Source organism: Choloepus didactylus (genome assembly GCF_015220235.1).
Source record: "Choloepus didactylus isolate mChoDid1 chromosome 23 unlocalized genomic scaffold, mChoDid1.pri SUPER_23_unloc2, whole genome shotgun sequence".
Lineage (NCBI taxonomy): Eukaryota > Metazoa > Chordata > Mammalia > Pilosa > Megalonychidae > Choloepus > Choloepus didactylus.
In genome coordinates, this window is record NW_023637596.1 from 189,668 (window position 1) to 212,092 (window position 22,425).

The window sequence follows — 22,425 nt, forward strand, 5'->3', positions numbered from 1 at the left end:
CTTCCAGGGAGTGTAGAAATAGGGTTAGAGTTCTTAACCTAGAAATCAGTTTTTCTCACCACACAACACATTCTCACTGTGACATGGAATTGGGAATCACTGTGGCTCTCCACACTAAAGTTAGCAATGAAACCTCACCATGCTCATCTGGATTTCATTCCTTAGCCAGTGAATGAATCCAGAATACACACCTTTTCCTCTTCTTCTTGAGGAAATGAAACACTGTAATGAAGGAAAAGAAACACTGTGAGGATCAGATCATTCTGTACACTTCTTCCAGAGGTTTTTTGCTCTCTTAGTTGCTCTAGAATACCAAATGGGAAACCATGGTTGAGTCAAAGAACACAAAAGCAAGAGGAGAAGGCACCTGCAGAAAAAGGCACATACTTTCTGAGAGGATTTTTCTGTCAGGTCCACTTTGGCAGGAAATCACAAAATTATTTATCCAAAGAATAAAAAAATCCCACTGAGGAAAAGCCCTTCTACAATACAGTTTCAAATCTGATGCTACCAAATTCAAAGGACCTTCTGGAACCAGTTGACAGTTGGTCAGAGATTCTGCCCCACCCCCAGCCAAGTAGAAAGTCCCTAAACTCTATAACCTACATGATCAAATTTTCAAATCTGAACCTGATTTTAAAAGAAAGATACAAAGAAATCAATACATTTATGTCAAACAAAAAGGACAACATTACCTTGATGTTTGATGGGTCCTCTTCATCTGCCTTGGCATGAGAAATGTCCTCTAATGGGTCCCCTGTGGGAGCTGAGGGGATACAGAATAACCATCAGTACACTGTTGGTGCTGCTCATGAATTTCTAGGGAACATGACTAGGATAAAAGGCTAGTGTTTAAGAATGTTGTTTAATAGTCATGAATTGAGGTTTTCCTGGTCAATCCACTTCACAAATTTTATTACCCTTCTCTTCTACATATATTACGTATTTTCCTGTGTGTCTAAATAACTGTGAGTATATTGGTTATTTATCAGTCCCTATAAGTTCATTGACCTATTTCTCTCTCTGTAGCTATTTGTTGAAAGATGGACTCTCACTGGGTAACTGACAAAAAGTTACTCTCTTCTTCACATACTTATCTTTAGGGAGACGAATCATTGGATGAAAGTATATATAGCTATATCTGTAAAATGGGGATTTAGGGTAACCAAAAGTATAAAAGGAAATGTGTATTTTGGCTCGTAAATTACACATACACGTTCTTAAGATGTTTTGGAAAACTAGTTATAATTATGTAAGTAACAGGCACCCAAATGTACTGAACTAAATACTCATTTCAACTTGAAAAGTAGCTGGAAGACATGATAAAACCGAGATAGAAACACTTCATTGTGTGAAATGCCCTCCTACTCATCTCAACCTATACAGATTCACTCCATAATTCTGAAAATAATTTACTATGACCTTAATGAGTACAGAACAGTAAAAGAGACATCACCATATTCTCCCAAATAAATAACTAAGGTGGAGGCAGTGTGGGATGTAGGACAACATAAGAAAAACTAAATTTTTCTGAATGGAGATTAATTTTAATAGCCATCAGCTTTGTAGTAAAAACAAAATATAAGTGAATAAAATAAAACTATAAAACACATTTAAAACTGTTACAAATTGGAGAGGAGAAATTGAAAAAAAGATGAGAAACAGTTTTAGAAAATCATCTTTGTGCACTTGTGGGGACTCAATTAATTAAGCAGGTCAATATGAGCATACCTTTTGAGCAGCAATTGAGATTTCCCATCTCTGGACTGAAGCTGAGAGCTTCTCTACCTGCCACCAAATTTGAATCTCTCTCCACACAGAGTGACAGTTAGAACCGTGAGCCATATGTGCATCGTCCGATAACCATGGCGATGGCTCATGACAGAATTTTCAGAGTGCATGTGTTCTCCACAATGCAAGGTCCAACAGCTACTATCTAGACGTGTGTTTGTTTTTTTTTTTTTTTACATGGCTAGATGGTCAATTAAGTGTAAATGTTTTGTTTTAAAAACTGAATCCTGTACCCACATATTATTTTTTTATTTGAAAATAAATTATTTGACAGAAAGTGACATGCTCTCCCTCCCATATATAGTCAATCATGAGATTGCAGGGTGAAGAGGAACAAAGCTGACATGCTCAGAAGAAGGAGAGGTTTCATTTTCATTTGTAATACCACCCTTTATCCATTTCTACAACTCTTCAGTCATGAAACATTTCTAGAAAACACAATTAAATTTTTTTCAGTATTAAATAAAAACAGCATTAATATACGGTTGAAAAAAGTGTCATTTCTCTAAGAATTACCAAATTATATGTACATCTTTCTCTAACCATCTCTGCATATTACCTAGTTTTACCCTTTGGCAACTAATTCTACATACTTGGCTTTCTTTCACTCTGTGAATTTACTAAGCAACGTGTCTATTGTTGGGCAGGTGAATGACTGGCTTTTCACCAAGTAATTAACAAAAAATCACTATATTTTCACCAGGGCATTCCTGTTGTGATGAACATCTTGGGTGAAAATATATAATTAACATAAATGTAGGACTGTGATTGCAGTCACAGATATTGTCACCCAATCACACAAATTTTGAAATATCTGTCTACAAAAACTAGCTGTTTGAAGGGATGTGATCTGCCTGAAATATGAGTGAAATATAAGTGAAAAAGTGAAAATTTTAGAATGAAGAGGAGAGGGCTCCCATTTGTAAAACCAAGTAGATACCCTTTATGGTATAAAATGCTGCTCTAAAAATGACCATCACTGATAATTCATCTCAAATTGTTAGAACCAATAAATCAAATGATTCACTGACTAGGTATAAAAACTGCATTATTACAGTTGCTGTAATTTTCTCACGATTTACCCATCTGAGGGATGTGGGTGAATGGATGTGAGAGACAACCAGTAATACAGTATTTTCCTAAACATTAGACTTCAAAGACACCTAGCTTAACAAAAACTTACATATGCTTTGTTAAAAAACACAACAAACTATAAATGTGTTTCAAAGATGTGAGTCACATCTCCATGAAAACAAACTAATCCAAAGATTCCAACCTAATCAACACTAATACATCTGCCCATGCAAGACTGCCTTTTGGGGGACACAATACATCTAAACCATCACAGGGATATAGTTTTAACTTTGTGATATTATTGTCAGCCAGTGACTGTAAACTTCACTCACTAAGTTTTATCTCTCAGAAACTTAAAACCAACAGAGCATTCCTATGCCAGACAAGTCCTAAAACCCAGAAGCAACAGATTCCTCAACAACAACAATCAGATACAGCCCCCTTACAAATAGTGTCGACACTCTCTATGAATATGAAAAAGTTAGTGTAGTCACCATCTAGACACCCCAGGAAACTGAGAAAATTTTTAAACAAGAGGAAGGGTATCAATAGACAAGCTAGGATTTAACAAAAGATTATGAATAATGAAATATACACACACACATATAGATGCTAGGGTATTAGGATAGCCAGAAGGAATAGCTCAATAAAATTGCATGTATCTCAATAAAATTGCATTTCAAAAAAGCATACCTACCACAGACACAAAACGAGAGATATTGTATGTTACCAGTAATGTGAACTCTGTGAACAATGTAAAGTAAGTGTCTTATACTGTAGAATATAAGAGGACCTAGAGATAGATAGAAGCAAATAAAGGGGGAATGATAATCTAATATGTTCAGACATCATAATGAGGTTGAACTTAATGGTATGGGAATGGACAGGTGTGATTGTGGTTCATTAATGGGATTGTAAGTATCAGTGATGCACTGAAGGTGAACATGGTCAAAAGTGGTTGTTTAAAGCATGTAACCCACAGAGTAGCACTACAAATATACATAAGTGTTAGCATGACATACTTATAAGGTATGACACTGGTAGGAAGAGTTAACAACACAGTGGTATATGGGAAAACTCCCCATTACATTTCAGAGACTGCATTAAATGGCACAGTTTACAAGCAATACACTAATAGGGGATAAATCATTTGCAGCTGACAAAACTCTGGGCTGTCTTACATTATGATAATTGTTTAAAATAGAGAGTGATGATGATTGTAAAAACTAAGTGAAGATAATGTGAGAAACTGTTTATCTTGGAACAAAATACAGGTTATGTGAATTAGGAACCCGCACCTTAATAAATCAAGCCCTCAATCTTGAGGCTAGTTCTTTTAAACTTAGGGCTGTACACTGGAGGCTAAGCCTTCACATAATTATGTCTAAGAACTACCTCCAGAGAACCTCTTTTGGTGTTCAGATGTGGCCTTTCTCTCGCTAAGCCCAACTCAGCAAATAAATTCCTTTACCTCCCCTAAAAGGGAACATGACTCCCAGGGAAATGAATCTCCCTCACAACCTGAGACATGACTCCCAAGAATGATCTGGCCCTGGTAGCAAGGGATTTTAAGGTGTCTACTTCATTTAAAGGGGGAAAATAAAGGGAACAAAATAAGGTTACAGTGGCTAAGAGATCTAAATTAAGAGTCATGAGGCTATCCTGGAGGTTTCTCTTAGGCAAGCTCCCAATAGATATCCCAAATGGCCACAGTATTCCATGCCCTTACCAACAGTAGTTCCAAAATTCTTAGGTCCCTATTTGAGATTTTATAAAGATTGACTCACTAAGTTTTATCTCTCAGAAACTTAAATCCAACAGTGTTCCTATACCAGAAAAGTCATAAAACCCAGAGGCAACAGCTTCTTTAAGAACAACAATCAGATACAGCCCCCTTACCCATAGCATAAACACTGTCTATGAATGTGAAAAAGTTACTGTTGTCACCACCTAGACACCCCTGAAAACGGAGAAAATTTTTAAACAAGAGAAAGGAGTAGCAATAGACAAGCTAGGATTTAACAAAGGATTATGAATAATAAAATGCACACAACACACACACACACACACACACACACACACACACACACACATGCAAATATAGATGCTAGGGTACTAGAACAGCCAGAAGGAAATAACTGAAATAGTAGAACTGTAACCTATAACATTCTTCGAAATTTGCTCTGTAGCAATTCATTGAATTGTACTTTGAAAGTTAGCACCTGTATTTCACAATAAGGAAAGAAGTGAAACTGTGGAAATATAACCCACGTTTTTTTAAATTACCTATATAACTACTGGTTGAGGTGTACTTGAATGTTAACACCTCTCTGTTTATTTGTTATATTTTACAATAATGGAATTAACTGAAAATGTGTAAGTGAAACCCATAATATTTTTTGAAATCTGCTTTCTAACTACTTGTTAAATCTCACTTTGAAAGCTATCATGGTTAAGTATATATGCTAATGTTCACAACAAAAATGCATTTTAATAAAGGGGGTACCAGGAGGAGCTTCGAAAATTAAAGATTACAGAGGGAAAAGCAGAACCTACTACTTTCCCCAAAGCAGCAAGGAGCCGGGCAGAAACAGACCAAATCAACTCTTTGGTGACCTGGAGACTGGGGAAGATATTTCAAGGCCCAGGTCATTGTGGGAAGGGCCTGAGAGAATGTGAGCAGACACTGTAACTGGCCATGGATCCTGGTGCCCATTCCCCACCCATGAGGGAAGCAGCTAGATGCCCAATTCTTGCCTGGGGGATGGCTGCAGACTGAGCAGGTTTCAGCAGTCCTTTGCCCCAAATACAGAGGGGTACACAGCCAAATACTGAGGCAAATATTGGCCAGTAAAGTGAGAGTACAGGATCCCCACAATTCAGCCCCTCCCCCTGGGTCAGACACTACTGGGTAACATGAGGTAAACACCTTTTCAGGATGAATAAGCCTGTAGGGCAGGCTGGAACACGCAGGGGAAAAAACAGGGCTTTTTGAATCCTCTCCAGACCCTTTCTCAGACACACTGGAGCTGGTCTACTCCCCCTGCATGGATAATCATCACTGTTTTGGCTGGGAAATACTGAGGCTCCCATAAAGGATTGCCCCATACAAACATAGGAAATAACTAAATCCTAGACAAGAGAGAGAAACCAACCTTTAGAATAGACAAATGGAGATAATCAGATGAACAAATATCAACAAAAATCATAAGGCATACTAAAACATGGGAAGATATCACCCAGTCAAGGGAAAACTGAAAACACTAGAGGAGATTCAGAATTTGGAAAAAGCAAGCAAAGATGTTCAAACAAATGTATTTAATCAATTGAAAGAGATTAAGGAAAATATGCATAAAGAGATACAGGGTATGAGGAAGACACTAAGAAGACATAAAGAACAATTTGAAAAAATACATTAAATGGCAACATACATTATGGAAATGAAATACACTGTAGATGAAATTAAAAATATACTAGAGGGGGAGTAGCTAAGATGGAAGCATAGAAAGGAGTGGAAGCTAGTTAGTCCCCCTGGAACAACTAATAAACAACCAGGAACAACTAGTAAATAACCTGGAATAATTGTGAGGGGACAAATGTGACTCCACTCATCAGACACAACCTGTATTGGGAGGAATGCCTGAGATCGCAGCACAAAAATCTGTAGGTAAAAATGGCAGACCTGAGCTGAGAGCCCCCTCCCCCAAGGCAAACTGCAAAGCCTCCCTGTGCTAGAGAGCAGCACTCTCTCAGCAAGTGAATATAGCTCAGCTGAGCTTCAACTAGGCTTTTAATTAACAAGCGTGGGCTGCTCAATTCAAGCTATGAATCCCCAACAAGGAGACAGAGGCTATAGGTGATGTCTGACCTTGGAGAACCAGAGGACCTCTCTAGGATGGAGGTGGAACCCAAAGGACTGGGTAATACCTCAGGCTGATGGGTGAAATTGAGGGTAACCATGGGCTAGGCCCTGAAGGGGGGATTTCTGTCCCTTTTTTGGCTCAGCGGAGAAAGCCTCAGCCATTGTCAGTTCACGGCACTCAGACTCAGACAAGGGTGGAGATAGCACAGGCAGACAGACTATTTGAATGTAAATGACCTCTCCCCAGGGGATGTATCTTCCCTAAGAGGAAAAGGGGGGCCCAGCTCTACTACCTGCATTCCATTCAGAACCAGATGCCAGAGCCTGAGGGAAAACAGCCATGAGCCACACATCCTTACACCAGTCTGGAGCAACAGGCTGACAGGTGCCACATGCTGGGCAGAAAAACACAGTGACTTGACGTGTCACAGGGTGTATCAACTGAAGACACACTCAAGGAAAAGGACACTATTGCCTCTTTCTAGACCTGAGCCTGTTCTGGTCTAGAACAAGACACTTAATAACAAGATTATCAAACATCAAAGATAAAGAGAGAATCCTGAACGCAGCAAGAGAAAAGTAAACCATCACATACAAAGGAAGCTTGATAAGACCATGTGTGGATTTCTCAGTAGAAACCACGGAGGCAAGAAGGAAGTGGAGTGATATATTTAAAATACTGAAAGTGAAAAACCAAGAATCCTATATCTAGCAATACTGTCCTTCAAATATGAGGGAGAGCTTAAAATATTCTGACAAAAAGACAATGACAGAGGTTGTGAACAAGATACCTGCTCTAGAGGAAACACTAAAGGGAGCACTACAGACCAAATGGAAAAGAGAGGAGAGAGGGGTTTGGAAAACATTTTTGGGAGATTGTAGTACAGCAATGTAAGTACAATGAACAAAGAAGACTGTGAGTAGGGTTGAAAGAGGAAGGTTAGGAACATGTGGGACACCAGAAGGAAAGAACAAGGATGGAGACTGGTACTGTATAACTCAGTGAAACCTAGGGTGCCCAACAATGGTGATAAAAGGTACAAATATGTTTTTACATGAGGTAGAACAAATGAATGTCAACAATGCAAGGTGTTAAAAATAGGGTGGGATTGGGGGAAAATACAATCAATGCAAACTGGAGACTACAACTAACAGAAACATTGTATTATGCTTCCTTCAATATAACAAAGGCAATAGACCAATGCTAAATGCATATGGGGGCAAGGGGGAAGGGGATGGAACTCTTGGCATTGGGGATGTTGTCTGACTCTTTATTCCACTTTAGTTTAATGCTCTACTTCCTTTTGGTGCTTCCTAGCTATTATATTTTTCTTTCTCTTTTTCTTTTTCTTTTGTCTCTCTCCCTCTTTTGAATCTTCCTCATCTTTGGGGAACAAATGGAGATGTCCTTATATAGATAGTGGCAATGGTGATGAATACATAAATATGTGACTATACAGGGAACTATAGATTCTTTACTTAGGATGGAATGGATGGTGTGTGAAAAAAACCATCTATACAAAAATGAGTTGATGAAGAAAACTTGAGGACACTATATTGAGTGAAATAAGATGGACACATTAGAGCAAAAACTGCAGGATCTCACTGGTATGAACTAATTATAATATGTAAACTCATAGACATAAAATACAAGTTACCAGGATATAGCACAAGACTGAAGAATGGGGAGCGGTTGCTTATTATGAGCAGAATGTTCAACCAGGATTAACTTAAATGTTTGAAAATGGACAGAGGCAATGGTAGCACATTGTGAGAATAACAGTGCTGAATTGTGTGTGAATGTGGTGAAAGCATAAGCTCAGAGTCATGTAGGCCACCAGAAGGAAAGCTGGAGATTAAAAGATGGGAATGTATAAAACAGTGAATCTTGTGGTTGGCAATGTCCATGATTAACTGTACAAATACTAGAAATTTCTCTCATAAACCAGAACAAATGTATGACACTATAACTAGAAGTTAAGGAGAGAGGGGCATATAGGAAAAAATATACCTATTGCAAACTACATACTATACTTAGTAGTATTTAAACTTTCTTTCAACAGTAACAAACGTACTATACCAATATTATGAATCAATAATGGAGAAGGATGGTTAGGAGAATGGGAAGATTTGAGTTTTGTTCTATTGTATCTGTTTCTTTTCTGGAGTAATGAAAATGTTCTAAAAATTGAATAAAAAATGGTGGTGATGGATGCACAGCTGTATGACGGCACCGTGGGCAATTGATTGTATACTTTGGATCTTTGGATAATTGTATGGTATGTGAAAAATCTCAATATAAAATTTAAGTTAAAAATATATATAGAGAGAGACACACAACAGCATATCTGAAGAGGCAGAAGAAAGGATCAGTGAGCTAGAAGACAGGGTAAACGAATTTGAACAGTCAAAAGAAACGATGGAGAAAATTGGAAAAATCTGACCAGGGTCTCAGGAAAATGACCGTCAACTTGAGGTGCACAAACATATACATCAAGGGTGTCCCAGAAGCAGAAGAGAAGGGAAAAGAACTGGGAAGGATAGTCAAAGAAATAATGGATGAAAATTTCCCAACCCTTATCAGAAACATAAATTTGCAAATCCAAGAAGCCCAACATACTCAAAACAGAATAAATCTGAACACACCCTCTCCAAGAAAAATTGTAATCAGATTCAAATGCGAAAGAAAGAGAAAATTCCAAAAGCAGCAAGAAAATAGTGATTCACCATCTTCCAGGGAAAGCAAATAAGTCTATGTGCTGATTTCTCATCCAACAGCACTTACACAAGAAGACAGTCATATAATACATTTAACATACCGAGAGAGAAAAATTACCAGCCAACAATTCTCTATCCAGCAAAGCTTCCCCTCAACAGTGAGCGAAATGGGTGGGGCAAGATGGCAGATTAGTGAGGTGTCGAACTGAGTGATGTAGAGCATTTAGTAAATACCCAGGAAGAACTAGTATATAGCCTGGAACAACTGGAGGGACTTCCATGACTGGACACACATCACACACCAGTCTAGAAGTGGTGAAATTGTTGAAACCATAACATAGAATCATAAGTAAAGTACCCCCAAAAGGCAGAGGCTGGCAACCCTACCCACTGGCATTGAAGCTAAGTTGGAAGACTTCCCTGTGGGTAAAAGAAACAGTCTCTACTCGGAGCAAGGGAAGGTAGCTCAACCAAGTTCCAATCATGTTTTAATTAACACACTGAATACAATCTTCAAGCACAGATAAAACCAGAGGAAGCAAGAGAGGAATTCTAAGGTCTCTTTCAAGAAAAAGGAAGTGGGGCTGATGGAAAAATAAATAAAAACAGAAGCTTTTGGAGTTGTCCAAGTTCACAATACTGTTAAAGGGCTGTGCTCTAAGAAAAGGGGTACACAGAGCTGGGAACCAACTCCTGCTGTTGACTCATGAAACTGGGGGTCTGTGGATTGTTTCTGAAAAGGGGATTTCTTTTCTTTCTCTCTCTCTCATTTTGTAAACTATTCTAAGTGGCTCATTAGAAAAAGCCTCCAGCATTTTCAATTATCAGCGCTGACACAAGCATGGGTAGAGTGAAGTAGGTCTATCAGATAAAGCAAGGAGTCAAGTGAAGGAAATAATTCCCTGAAGGGCATATCTTTCACAAGAAAAGGGGGAGTGGGCCACAGCTGTGGTGGTGGCCTCCTTCAGTGAATTCAGACCACAGGGGCAACAACAACAAAAAAAAAACCACTTCAGCTTGGCTTCCGACTCACCCTCAGTCTCTGGCAAGGACGTGGTCTGCTGAAAATTAGAGGCACCATACCCTTTATGCCAGTTGGGAGCTGTGGTCTAACAAGCACCACCTGCTGGGCAGCACAGGAAATGCAGAGATTGTAGAGGCCTCACAGGGAAGTCTGACAAGGTGCTGAGTCTCCTCAGGGAAATTTGATACTGATTACATTCTCCTCCTGAAACTTGGACCTGTCTGGTCTGGGAAAATCTGCTTGTGGTTGATTATATCAGGGTAGACACTCCTAAAAAAATGGTCCCATCTAGGCAAGACAAGAATCAAAATGAGAGCTGACAAATTCTGATCAGTTAAACAGAAGATATGCTAGACGTCTAGAAAAACTTGAACTGAATGCCAAAGAACAGATAGAGAACAAAGCCAACCAACTAGAAAACCCTAGGCAAAAGAGTGACCATGACCTGTAGAATAAATGAATGGAGGAAACCTGATGCCTAAACACCAACAAAAAAATTATGAGTCGCATTAGGATAAAAGAAGACATGACCCAGTCAAAGGAACAAACTTACACTGCGAAGGAGATAGAGGAGTTTAAAAAACTAAAGATGTTCAAACAAACATGTTGTATCAATTCAGAATCAAATCAATGAATTGAGGGAAGACATGGCAAAAGGGATGAAGGGATATAAAGAAGACATAGGGAGAAAGTGAGGAAGCAACTAAAAAAAGTGTAAAAACAATTGGAAGAAATCATGGGAATGAAAGGCACAGTAGAAGAGATGAAAAACATAATGGAGATTTGCAAAAGCAGGTCTGAAGGGGCAGAGGGATTAGTGAACTACGGGACAGAACATCCGAAATCCTACACACAAAAGAACCAACAGGACAATTAGTGGAAAAATATGAGCAGGGTCTCAGGGAATTGAATGACAACATGAAGCCCATGAATGTAAGTGTTATTGGTGTCCCAGAAGGAGAAGAGAAGAGGGGCAGAAAGGATAATAGAGGAATTAATCAATAAAAATGCCCAAACTCTTATGAAAGACATAACATGATAGATTCAAGAAGCACAGCATACCCAAAACAGAAAAGATCCAAACAGTCCTACTCGAAGACACTTGCTAATCAGATTGTCAAATGTCAAAGTCAAAGAGAGACTTCTGAAAGCAGCAAGGGAAGTGATCCATCACATTCAATGGAAGCTCAGTAAGTCTATATCCAGATTTCTCAGAAGAAACCATGGAGGTTAGAAGTCAGTGGTACAATATATTTAAGATACTGATGGAGACAAACTGCAAATCAAGAATTCTATATCAAGCAAAACTGTTCTTCAAAAATGAGGGAGAGTTTAAAATATTTTCAGACAGACAGACACTGAGAGTTTGTGAACAAGAGACCTGCTCTACAAAAATACTAAAGGGAGCACTACAGGTAGATAGGAAAAGACGAGAGAGAGAGGTTTGGAGAAGAGTGTAGAAATGAAGGCTATTAGTAAATGTAAAAAGACAGAAAAAAATAAAAATAAGTAAGATAGGACACATAATATCCAAAAGATAAAATGTTAAGAGGGTAGCAAAATGTAAGTTCCCTGAACAAAGCTCAGTGTGAGTAGGGTTAGAAGGCAGTTAGTGGCATGTATGACACCAGAAGGAAAGATAGAAGGTAAGGATTGGGACTAAATAATGTCACAAAAATTACATTGGATCATAATGGTGATCAAATGTACAAATATAAGAATGTTTTTACATGAAGTAGAACAAATGATTGCGAACATTGCAAGGTGTTAAAAATGGGAGTGTAAATGGAAAAATACAATCAATGCAAAGTGTTTTATATAGTTAACAGTAACACTGCAATATGCTTCCATGAAATGTAACAAAGACAATATAAAAAAGCTGTCAATAAGAGGGGGATATAAGGCAGAGTTATGGGATTCTTCATGTTATTGTTGTTTTTCCTTTTCATTTTCTTCTATAGTACATCCTCCCTATATTAGGCCCCCTAATAACCCTAATCCTTGTAATATCTTTTGCTCCTTGGGCCATAAGAAGAATAATACAGCTAGTAAAGGACCAAATTGATTCTGCCCTAGGCAAACCTATTCAAGTGCATTATCACCGGCTTCACCTCGCTGACCAAGGTGTAAATCCAGACTGCTTGAATGCTACCAACCCTGATGGGTAAGAATCCCCCTCCTACGGGAGCAGCATATAACTCAAAAGTATGCTTCTAGCTTATGCTATGATTGGTACCGCTGGGTGCCAGGCAAAGCACTGCAAAGGAGGGCCAAAACAATCAAAGGCCGTTTTGAGCTCCTTGAGAAGTATGCCTCATTAGCATAGGGGTTTGCTCTGCAAAACATCCCCTCCCCAGAAAAACAGAGCCACAAACAATTTGGGGAATGAGGCCTCTATTTCCCCCAGCAGGTTAATGCCAAAGGAATGCTCAATCAGCATTCTTCCTCCATCCTTTTGAAAAACAAAGGGAGGAGATGTTGGGGACAATTAAGGTAGCATATATAATATTCACCTTCAGCGATACCGGTAACATGCAACATGGCCGCCAGGGCTGATGCAAGAACAGCCTAAGCTATAATTAGCCTTCTTCAAGGAAGTAACAGTAGTTCCCGCATAAGCAGTAGCTAGTTTGCGCCTAAACAGTAGCCGCCCATTGGCCATCCACCCCAGCAACAGCTACCACCAATCCCAGACCCCCAGCAACAGCAACCGCCAATCCCCCTACATCTGCCTTCCACCCTAGCAACAGCAGCAGCCAATCCTAGATCGCCACCCGTCCTTACTAGCCACTCCCTCCACCTTAGAGTATATATACCCTGCCTTTTCAATAAAATTTTGCAGCTTGATCAGAAAAAAAATAAAATAAAATAAAAAAATAAACAGAAACATACAAATGCTGGACAATATGTGGAGAGAGGGATGTACCTATTCACTGTTGGTAAGGAACTACAAATCACAGCCCATCTGGAGGGCAGTGTGGTGGGTCCATAGAAGGCAAAGTAAGTGTTGCCATATGATCCTGTAACCCTGATTTTAGGTATATACTGGGAAGAACTGAAAACAGGGACATGAATGAACACAAGCATACTGGTATTTATGCTGGCAGTATTCATGACCTGTAATGGATTCTGGTGGCCTAAAGGTTCACTGACAGATGAACAGAAGGGTGAAATGTTGTGTATGCATACAATGGAATACAAACCAGCTGCAATAGGTTAGAAAGTTGTGAGGCATGCAACTAGATGAGTGAAACTTGAGGACAGTATGTTGAGCAAAAGAAGCCAGAAACAAAAAGGCTAATATTATAATGCCTCACTAATATGGACTAAATATAATGTGCAATCTCTGAGAACTGAATTTGAAATTGCAGGTTATCAGGAGAAGGCTAATTGTAAAGGTTCCTAGATTGTAACCTCTTACAGCAGACATTTATTCCTGATTTTTTAGTTATTTCTACATTCTAAAATGATGGGCTGCTTGTAAATAACTTGGTAGTTCCCTGGAACTTTGAGTATCTGTGTGACACCTGACACTCAGAACTAGAGTTCTGCAGCTATGGAAGTCATTATTACCCCATACAGCAACTGTCAGAAAAGATGAAAAAGAGATCAGACTTCAATCAGAGATATGAATGAAGTATAAAGGATGATACTGGCAGTGTTTTAAAACTTCAACTTCTGCATGAGGCCAAAAGTGATGCAAAATTTATATTTTCTGTAGCACACTATCAAATAGAACTTGTGTGGTCAGTTTATTTGAACAGCATGATTACATGGAAACTTGAATATGGTGTGAGATCTTGTTAGTTTGTGCAGGTTAGTGTGATGCCCTGAGACATTCCAGAGCAATTTAGGCAGAGAATAAAAAAGCATTTGTAAAGCCCTCTTGAGTGATTAGGGGAAAATGTGGAAATATTAAGCTTCCCCACCTGGGGTATTCCTGTAATTCTCACAAGCACTGGGGACTACCAACATAATAGGCCAAACCCTCAATCCTGGGGCTTGCCCTTATAAAATGTATTCCTGCAAAGGAGAAGCTAAACTTATGTATAATTACGCTAAGAGTCATAAAAGTCAAAAGAGAACCTCTTTTTGCTGCTCTGGTGTTGCCTTTCTTTGTAAGGCAACTCTGCAGGTAAACTCAATAGCCTCCCCAATATGTGGGATATGACTCCTAGGGCTGTAAGCATCCCTGGAAATGTGGGACATGACTCCTCAGATAAGCCTGTTTCTGGCATCATGGGATTGAAAAAGGATTCTTGGACCAAAAGAGGGAAAAGAAATGAGACAAATAGAGTTTCAGTGGCTGAGAGATTTACAATAGAGTTGAGTGGTCATTCTGGAGGTTGCTCTTATGCATTATATAAATACCCCTTTGTAGTTTTCAGTATATTGGGATAGGTAGTAGGAAATACCTGAAACTGTTCAACTGTATGTAATCCAGTATCTTTGATTCTTTAAGAAGACTGTAAAACTATATAGCACTTACGGTGTGACTTTTTTAATTGAAAAAAACCTTGTGATTGACAATCCCCTCATCCAGTGTATTAAAAGATGAGTAAGAAAACAAAGACAAAAATATATCAGTAATGGGGGGGGATAAGGTGTATGGGATGTTTTGGGTGTTGTTTTTAAATTTATTTTTATTCTTACCTTTTTTGGAAGTAATTAAAATGTTCAAAAACTGATTGTGGTGATGACTTCACAACTGTTCATATCAACACAGTATCATACTGTGAATCATTGACTGTACACTTCGGATGATTATCTGGTATAGGAATACATCTCAATGAAGCTATTTAAAAACGAAAGCTAAAACACTATAATCGCCCATTGGAAAGGCAAAAAGAAATCAAGCCTACCTTGGGAATTATTCTCATTATTTCATAATCAATTTTAACATTCAATTGAGCCTTTGAAACCTTTTCTCATGTGGGTTATTTTCGTCAATACTGATTCCTTTTCTCTCCATTATCTGCACAATCTCAAATAAATGAGGACAGGTGCACCATTCAAGAAAAGCATGAGTATTATTTTAATTTTTAAAAATTTGATGCACATGGTCTATCATCATATATCGTTTAGATACACATACACAGGGAAAGAGTTGTACATGAAAAGATTACTTACGTTGGCAATTCTGATATGCTGAGACACCGTCTCAAAATTTTTTTTAGGTTCAGCTAGCTTGGGTTTGACCAATTCCCTGCTGGAGACCACTCTGCTGTTCATCAAAATGAGGGCTTGGCCATGGATGTTCTCCACCTGGAGGCCAGCATCATCCAGCTCCAACAGTAACTGCTAGATGTAAGAAAACACAAAGCCATCATGTGGGGAAAAATCAAAGCCCAACTCGGACCGACACCCACTCAGAATTAAAGGAAGTTTAAATAAATGTCTGGTTATAGCACCTTCAACCCAAGTATGAGACTCATCATCACCTCTGTCCTTCCCACCTACCGAAAGGCCAAGTGTCTGCTATGTGGCAAGGACACATCCATAAGTGGGCACCCCCTGACAGCATCCGCTCCCAGAGGCACCACAATCCACCCTGCTGGCTACCTGCATGATCCCCTCACATTAACTCGCTGGTTTCTTTTCAATCTTGTCCAATACATCTTCCACTTGGTAAAGTCAGATGCTTATGGGAGCCACGTTTCTGTCAAATGTTTCCACCTGGTTCCAGAGGTTTCACAAAGGAATTGGTAAAATGCTGACTCAATCCTATAAAATATTTAAGACAATAATTTGAGTGAGTCAAAATGCCCAGAAATAGCAGCACTGGATGCTGAATTTAAAGAAGGGTTTCTTTGCAAAACTCTACCCCTGTGGATGAAATACATTCTTAAAAATGCACAGCTGGTATTAAACACTTTTCAAATTTATTCTATTTAGAGCATGATACAATAAAACTCTTAAGAATAATAAAAGAAAAATTTGTCTCCCTTATTGCTCAGTTTTATATTTGAAATGATTTCATTTTGCCTCTCCACACCACACTTTGATCATGTTTTAAAAATCCCACTTAAGGAAGTGTTCCGGTTTGCTAAAGCTGCTGTTATACAAAACACCAGAAATGGATTGGCTTTTATAAAGGGGATTTATATGTTATGAATTAACAGGTATAAGGCCAAAAAATTGTCCAAACTAAGGCATCAACATGGAGATACCTTCATTGAAGAAAGGCTGATGGCATCTGCAACACTTCTGAGTGCTGCCATCTGCTGATCACTTACTCCTGGGCTCTGGTTTTAAAATTGCTTTCTCCAAAATGTCTCCGGGCCTCAGTCTCTCTTAGCTCCTCTATCTCAGATCCTGTGCATCCTTGCTTGTTCTCCCAAGGAATTTCTCTCTAAGCATTTTCCAAGGCATTTTTATCTAAGTGCCCTCTCTTAGCTTCTCTGGGGCAAACTCTGGGCTTCAACTTTAAGCTTAGCATTTCCAAATGTCTTTCTCTCTGCATCTCCAAGTGTCTCTGTCTGTATTGGCCCCTGAGCTGTCTTAAGTTCTCCAGTAAACTAACCAAGACCCACCTTGAATAGGCAGGATTCCACTTCCATGGGAATAATCTAATCAAAAGGTTATCACCCACAGTTGAATAGGTCACATCGCCATGGAAACAACCTAATCAAAAGATCCTACCCACAATAGGTCTGCCCCCACAAGATTGCATTAAATAACAGCGCTTTTAATGGGGTACATAACAGATTCAAACAGAATATGAAAGAGTGACTAAATATGGATTGAGACTCTGCAAGCTTCATAGCCTATACCTGCATAGGGGGCAGGGCCTTTGTCTTCCCACCTCAGCACTGGCAGGGCTTAGCCATGCATTCAGCAAAGACTCAGCAATATTTCCTCAAGCAGGGATAAAATGTGAACCAGTCTGAAAACACAAGCAAGCAGTTAAGCAGGTTAAAAACTGAGCAAAGTTGTTGAGACTAAGGCAAGAAGTAGGAACTTGACACAAAAAAGGAGGGAGGGGGATGAAGAAATTAACTTTTAGGAATTCTATTTATAGACTAAAGAAATCTATAAAAAACAAAAGATAGGTGTTAGACAATGGAAAATAATTGCAAATCTATAACACAAAATGTGGAATTGAGCTACAAACGACAAAAAATGATTATATAAAATTCATAGGGAACATGTTCTATGAGCCAAGAATCTCACATACATATTTATATTCAATGTTTAGCAATCCTGTTAGATATGTACTTTTATTCCTATTTTTGTATAATGGGAATTCAGTAATTTCCTCAGGTTTTGCTGATAGTAAGTCACAGAGTTTGGTGGTAAATCTAGCAAAATTGAAGCCCAGGATCCTCACTGCCCTACACATCCTGACTGTTTCAAATAAATGCTCAAACAAACAAGATCTCATCTCTCCCTGTCACTAACCATCACCTGGTAATTCTATGAATTTGGTAAAAAAGCATCTTAGATATGCCAGACAAAAGAAATGACAGTTATCAATGAAAACTCCATGGTGAGAAACAACAGGGTTGCCGTTTATTCATTGTTAGAAACAGATGAACAGAAAACCACTATTAAAATGAAATGGGGAGGAAATGGAGATGTCTTTACATAGTTAGTGGTGATGATGGTTAATACATAAATACATGACTGTAAAGGGAACCACTGCTTGTTGACTTAGGATGGAATGTACGGTTTGTGAACAAAACTGTCTTTAAAAATGGGATGAAGAAAACTTGGGGTCACTATATTGAGTGAAATAAGTCAGATACATAAGGATCAATATTGCAGGGTCTCACTGATATGAACTAATTATAATATGTAAACTCCTAGACATGAAATATAAGTTACCAGAATATAGAACAAGGCTAAAGAATGTGGAGTGGTTGCTTATTATGAACAGAATGTTCAACTCTGTTGAACTTAAATGTTTGGAAATGGACAGAGGTGATGGTAGCACATTGTGAGAATAACTAGTAGTGCTGAATGGTACATGAATGTGATGGAAAGGGGAAGCTCAGAGTCCCATATGTCACCAGAAGGAAAGCTGGAGGTCAAATGATGGGAATGCATAAAACAGTGAATCTTGTGGTGGGCAATGTCCACGATTAACTGTAGAAATATTAGAAATCTCTTTCATGAATTAGAACAAATGAATGCCACTATAACTAGAAGTTAATAATAGAGGGGCATATAGGGAAAAAATATACCTATTGCAAACTATATACTACAGTTAGTAGTATTTTAATGTTCTTTCATCAACAGTAACAAATGTACTATACCATTACTATGAGTTAGTAATGGGGGGGTGGTTAGGGGTATGGGAGGATTTGAGTTCCCTTTTGTTGTCTTCATTTCTTTTCTGCAATAATGAAAATGTTCTAAAAATTGAAAAAAAATTAATTATGGTGATGGATGCACAGAGTATGATGGTACTGGAGGCAACTGATTGCACACTTTGGATCTCTGGATAACTGTATGGCATGTAAACAATCTCAATTAAAAAAAAAGGCAGGGATCCCAGAGAATGTGGTCACTGTGCGAATCTAAATGTTGAGGTGCAAACTTTTGGATGATAGGTAAGTCCTATAACCTTTCCTGCTGTTGTTTTGGTATTTTCCTTGTTAAAATAAAACAGTCTTGTCAAAGACATTTCACCACTGAATCCTGTTTTCCTTAAAACCTTATTTTTATGCTTAATACATTATGTGAAATGTAATTTTATTTTTTACACCTTGAAGTTACAATAGTTTAAGAAAAAATTACATTAATATGAAATAAAAAAAAATTAACTGGCCACCCTTTCCAAGAAATAATTAACAGTGTAGTGGTAAAATAAAAGTTTAACAAACATATTACAAGGAACTGTTATCAAAATCATACCGGTAATTTCTAAAACTGGAGGTTTCAATATGGAAGAGCACTCCATGTTTTATGTCATGTAATTATCAAAAAACCTATGTGGTAGAAATTCTAACAATGCCCTTTTTACAGATGAGAAAAAAGGAGGCTTGGAGAGAGTTTAAGTAACCAGAGTGATGTTACCCAGGTAAAGAATGTAGGAGTCAAAGTTTTATCTGGGCCATCAGCTGTTGGCACTCTCAGCCAGTCTGCTGCTACTGAGACAGTGGAAACATGGCAGGTTCAGACAGCTTGTGGGAGTAGAACACTAGATGTGCTGTTCCATCCTGAAAATGAAACAATAAGGTGTACCTACTAACACTGAAATACACATTTCTACATACACTGGAAATATTTCATACCTTAGTGGAGACACTGTGAATATCTTTTTAAAAGAAGAATAAAATATCATCTAATGATGTTATTCATGAACAAGAAGGCCAAGTCCTTCCAACAGGCAGAGAACAGGATTTGAAATCCTGACCAAAGCTATGTTACCTTAAACAGGGGAAAGGAGAGGAGTGACTGGCCTTGGCGGCACCAGACATGCACCATGAGGGCGTCACACCACTCCTTGTTCCAGGTGCACACGTGGCCACAGCTGGCACCCAGCATGGTGAGAGTTCTTAGCTCCAAAAGAACATTAAAATTTCAGTGAAAATGCTAATGAGGGAAACATTCAAATGTGGAAAATGTAATTTTTTCATTTATTTTAAGTATAAATTCCACTTATTACACACCCACCTATTTTCTTCATCAGTGCTCTGGACACAAAAAATCAATTTCATTTCTAGTAAATATGTGTTGGCCAAACAGAATATCAAGAAACTCATGATTCTAAAAAAACCAAAATGAATTGCTCTCGTGGATGACAAGAGGAAACTATTGGTGTGCACAATGTTTATTTACAAGGATTACATCCTGTGAGGAGACTTAACTTTTAATCTGTTATATAAACTCATGAAATATTTCATCTTATATAAATCAGAGGAGAACTAGCAAGTCTAAGCTTTGGTTTTACAATCACCATCATATGCAATGAGACAAGGCTGGATGGTGTGGGGACCACTCAGCTGAGACCTTCCCAAGTCTGAGCAGGCAGAGAGGAGGGCCCCAGGGTCAGAGAGGGGATAGTGGGCTCCACAGCTAAAGTGACTGAGGACTTTCAATTCCAAAGTAACAGGTGCACACCCACCCTAGTGCTGAACGTTTTAAACAACATATACATCAATAACTCCAAAGATCTGAAGTGTACATTTAAATCTCACAACATTAACTCACATACTGGATGGCATAAAAATGGCAAATCCACAAGTAAGTCAAGATTTACACACTCACTTGGCCATATTATTAGTGGTGCAGCTATAAAAAGGAAAGGGGCCCAGGTATATCTTCCATGTGTTACTCTGTAGAGGAGTGTAACATAAATACAGAGAATACCCATAACCAAGGTCTTGGCAATTGAACTTCCTGCCTTCCCTCAGTGGCTATTTATTGATTGAAAAGTGTAGTACTAAACTACAATAAGAAATTTTTAACTACAAGTAATTAAACACTACACACACTATGTATGCTAATACATTTTATTGTAAAGAAAATGACTGTTTTGAAAATAATTATATTTAATCTTTAGAACAAAAGTGTTACTTAAGTTGAGGAATAAAAATGCTATTTAAGTTTTGCATTGAAAATAATTTTATATAACTTTTAGGTGCTAATACTTTAAAATGTTGTGAAATATGCACACTCTTCACAGCTGAATACACTAAGCTGAAAAGTGGCTTAAGGCCCCACAAAGTCACAGCACCTATGTAGGGTCACCCAGGAGAGGTGCTGGGATCCACATGAAAATAGCTTGTAAAAAGAGTTGCTTTTAAAATATTTTCTTTCCTAGGACTACACAGAGAAGTGGGAAAATAGTGGAAAAAGAAAAGGCTTCACAAGACGAAATGGAGGGAAATGTCAACCCTAGATTTCCCCAAATGAATGCCCCAGGCCACACTCGCATAAGCTCAGAGGCTCATCTGAATGGCAGCTGACTTTAGCCCAGGCAATTCCTGTGTCCCAGTCACAAAGCAAACCTTCTGAAGTGGATTCTGTACCAGTTCAGTTTTGGTAACAGAAAGCCACTTCGAGAGAAGCGGCCTCTTTCTTCATTCTGGGCCAATGTGAGGCTCTCTCCAGATCCTGCTTTCCCTCTGTCACCTGAGGAGAGAGGAAGGGGGTGGGGGCAGTTAGGGAGGGGGAGAGTTTGAGATAGAGGAAGGTGGGGAAAGAGAAGGAGAGAGAGGAAAGGGAGAGGAGAAAGGGAGAGACAGAAAGAGGGAGATGGAAAGAGAGGGAGAGAAGGAGAGAGAACGAGAGTGGGAATGCATATGGGAATGGATGACAATATTAACGGTCAACCCCTGAGACACACCTGACCTTCACTGCCAGCACCACAGAGTCACCCCACTGCAGTGGTTAAGTCAGGGGACCCTGGGCTTTAGTCTGGGCTCCACCACTTTCTCCCTAAGTAAGCCTCGAAGAGGCATCACCCTCAAAGGTTGTTGAGAGCATGAGATGAGAACCCCAGGCAGGTGTGTGCAAACAGCTGGCCGGTCCTCAGGACAAAGCCATGGGGTCCATGAACAAGGCCTGCCATTATTTTTTTTTTTTTTATTTTTTTTTTAATCATCATTTTATTGAGATATATTCACATACCACGCAGTCATACAAAACAAATTGTACTTTCGATTGTTTACAGTACCATTACATAGTTGTACATTCATCACCTAAATCAATCCCTGACACCTTCATTAGCACACACACAAAAATAACAAGAATAATAATTAGAGTGAAAAAGAGCAATTGAAGTAAAAAAGAACACTAGGTACCTTTGTCTGTTTGTTTGCTTCCCCTACTTTTCTACACATCCATCCATAAACTAGACAAAGTGGAGTTTGGTCCTTATGGCATTCCCAATCCCACTGTCACCCCTCATAAGCTACATTTTTATACAACTGTCTTCGAGATTCATGGGTTCTGGGTTGTAGTTTAATAGTTTCAGGTATCCACCACCAGCTACCCCAATTCTTTA

The 22,425-nt window shown here is 38.7% G+C and overlaps 2 protein-coding genes across 2 annotated transcripts in view; both read right to left on the reverse strand.

The window, feature by feature from the left end:
* The window catches only part of LOC119525005, a 35,429-nt gene extending 15,467 nt beyond the window's left edge, over positions 1-19,962 (reverse strand). Inside the window, exons 1-6 of the mRNA XM_037823703.1 lie at positions 19,845-19,962; positions 17,243-17,355; positions 16,032-16,193; positions 15,600-15,770; positions 696-766; positions 192-222 (exon numbers count right to left, since the gene is read on the reverse strand). The gene's annotated coding sequence lies outside the window, so the exon portion shown is untranslated. The remainder of the gene's footprint in view (positions 1-191; positions 223-695; positions 767-15,599; positions 15,771-16,031; positions 16,194-17,242; positions 17,356-19,844) is intronic.
* Positions 19,963-21,423: 1,461 nt separating this feature from the next.
* Positions 21,424-22,425, reverse strand: part of LOC119524992 — a 50,958-nt gene continuing 49,956 nt past the window's right edge. Inside the window, exon 6 of the mRNA XM_037823699.1 lies at positions 21,424-21,551. The gene's annotated coding sequence lies outside the window, so the exon portion shown is untranslated. The remainder of the gene's footprint in view (positions 21,552-22,425) is intronic.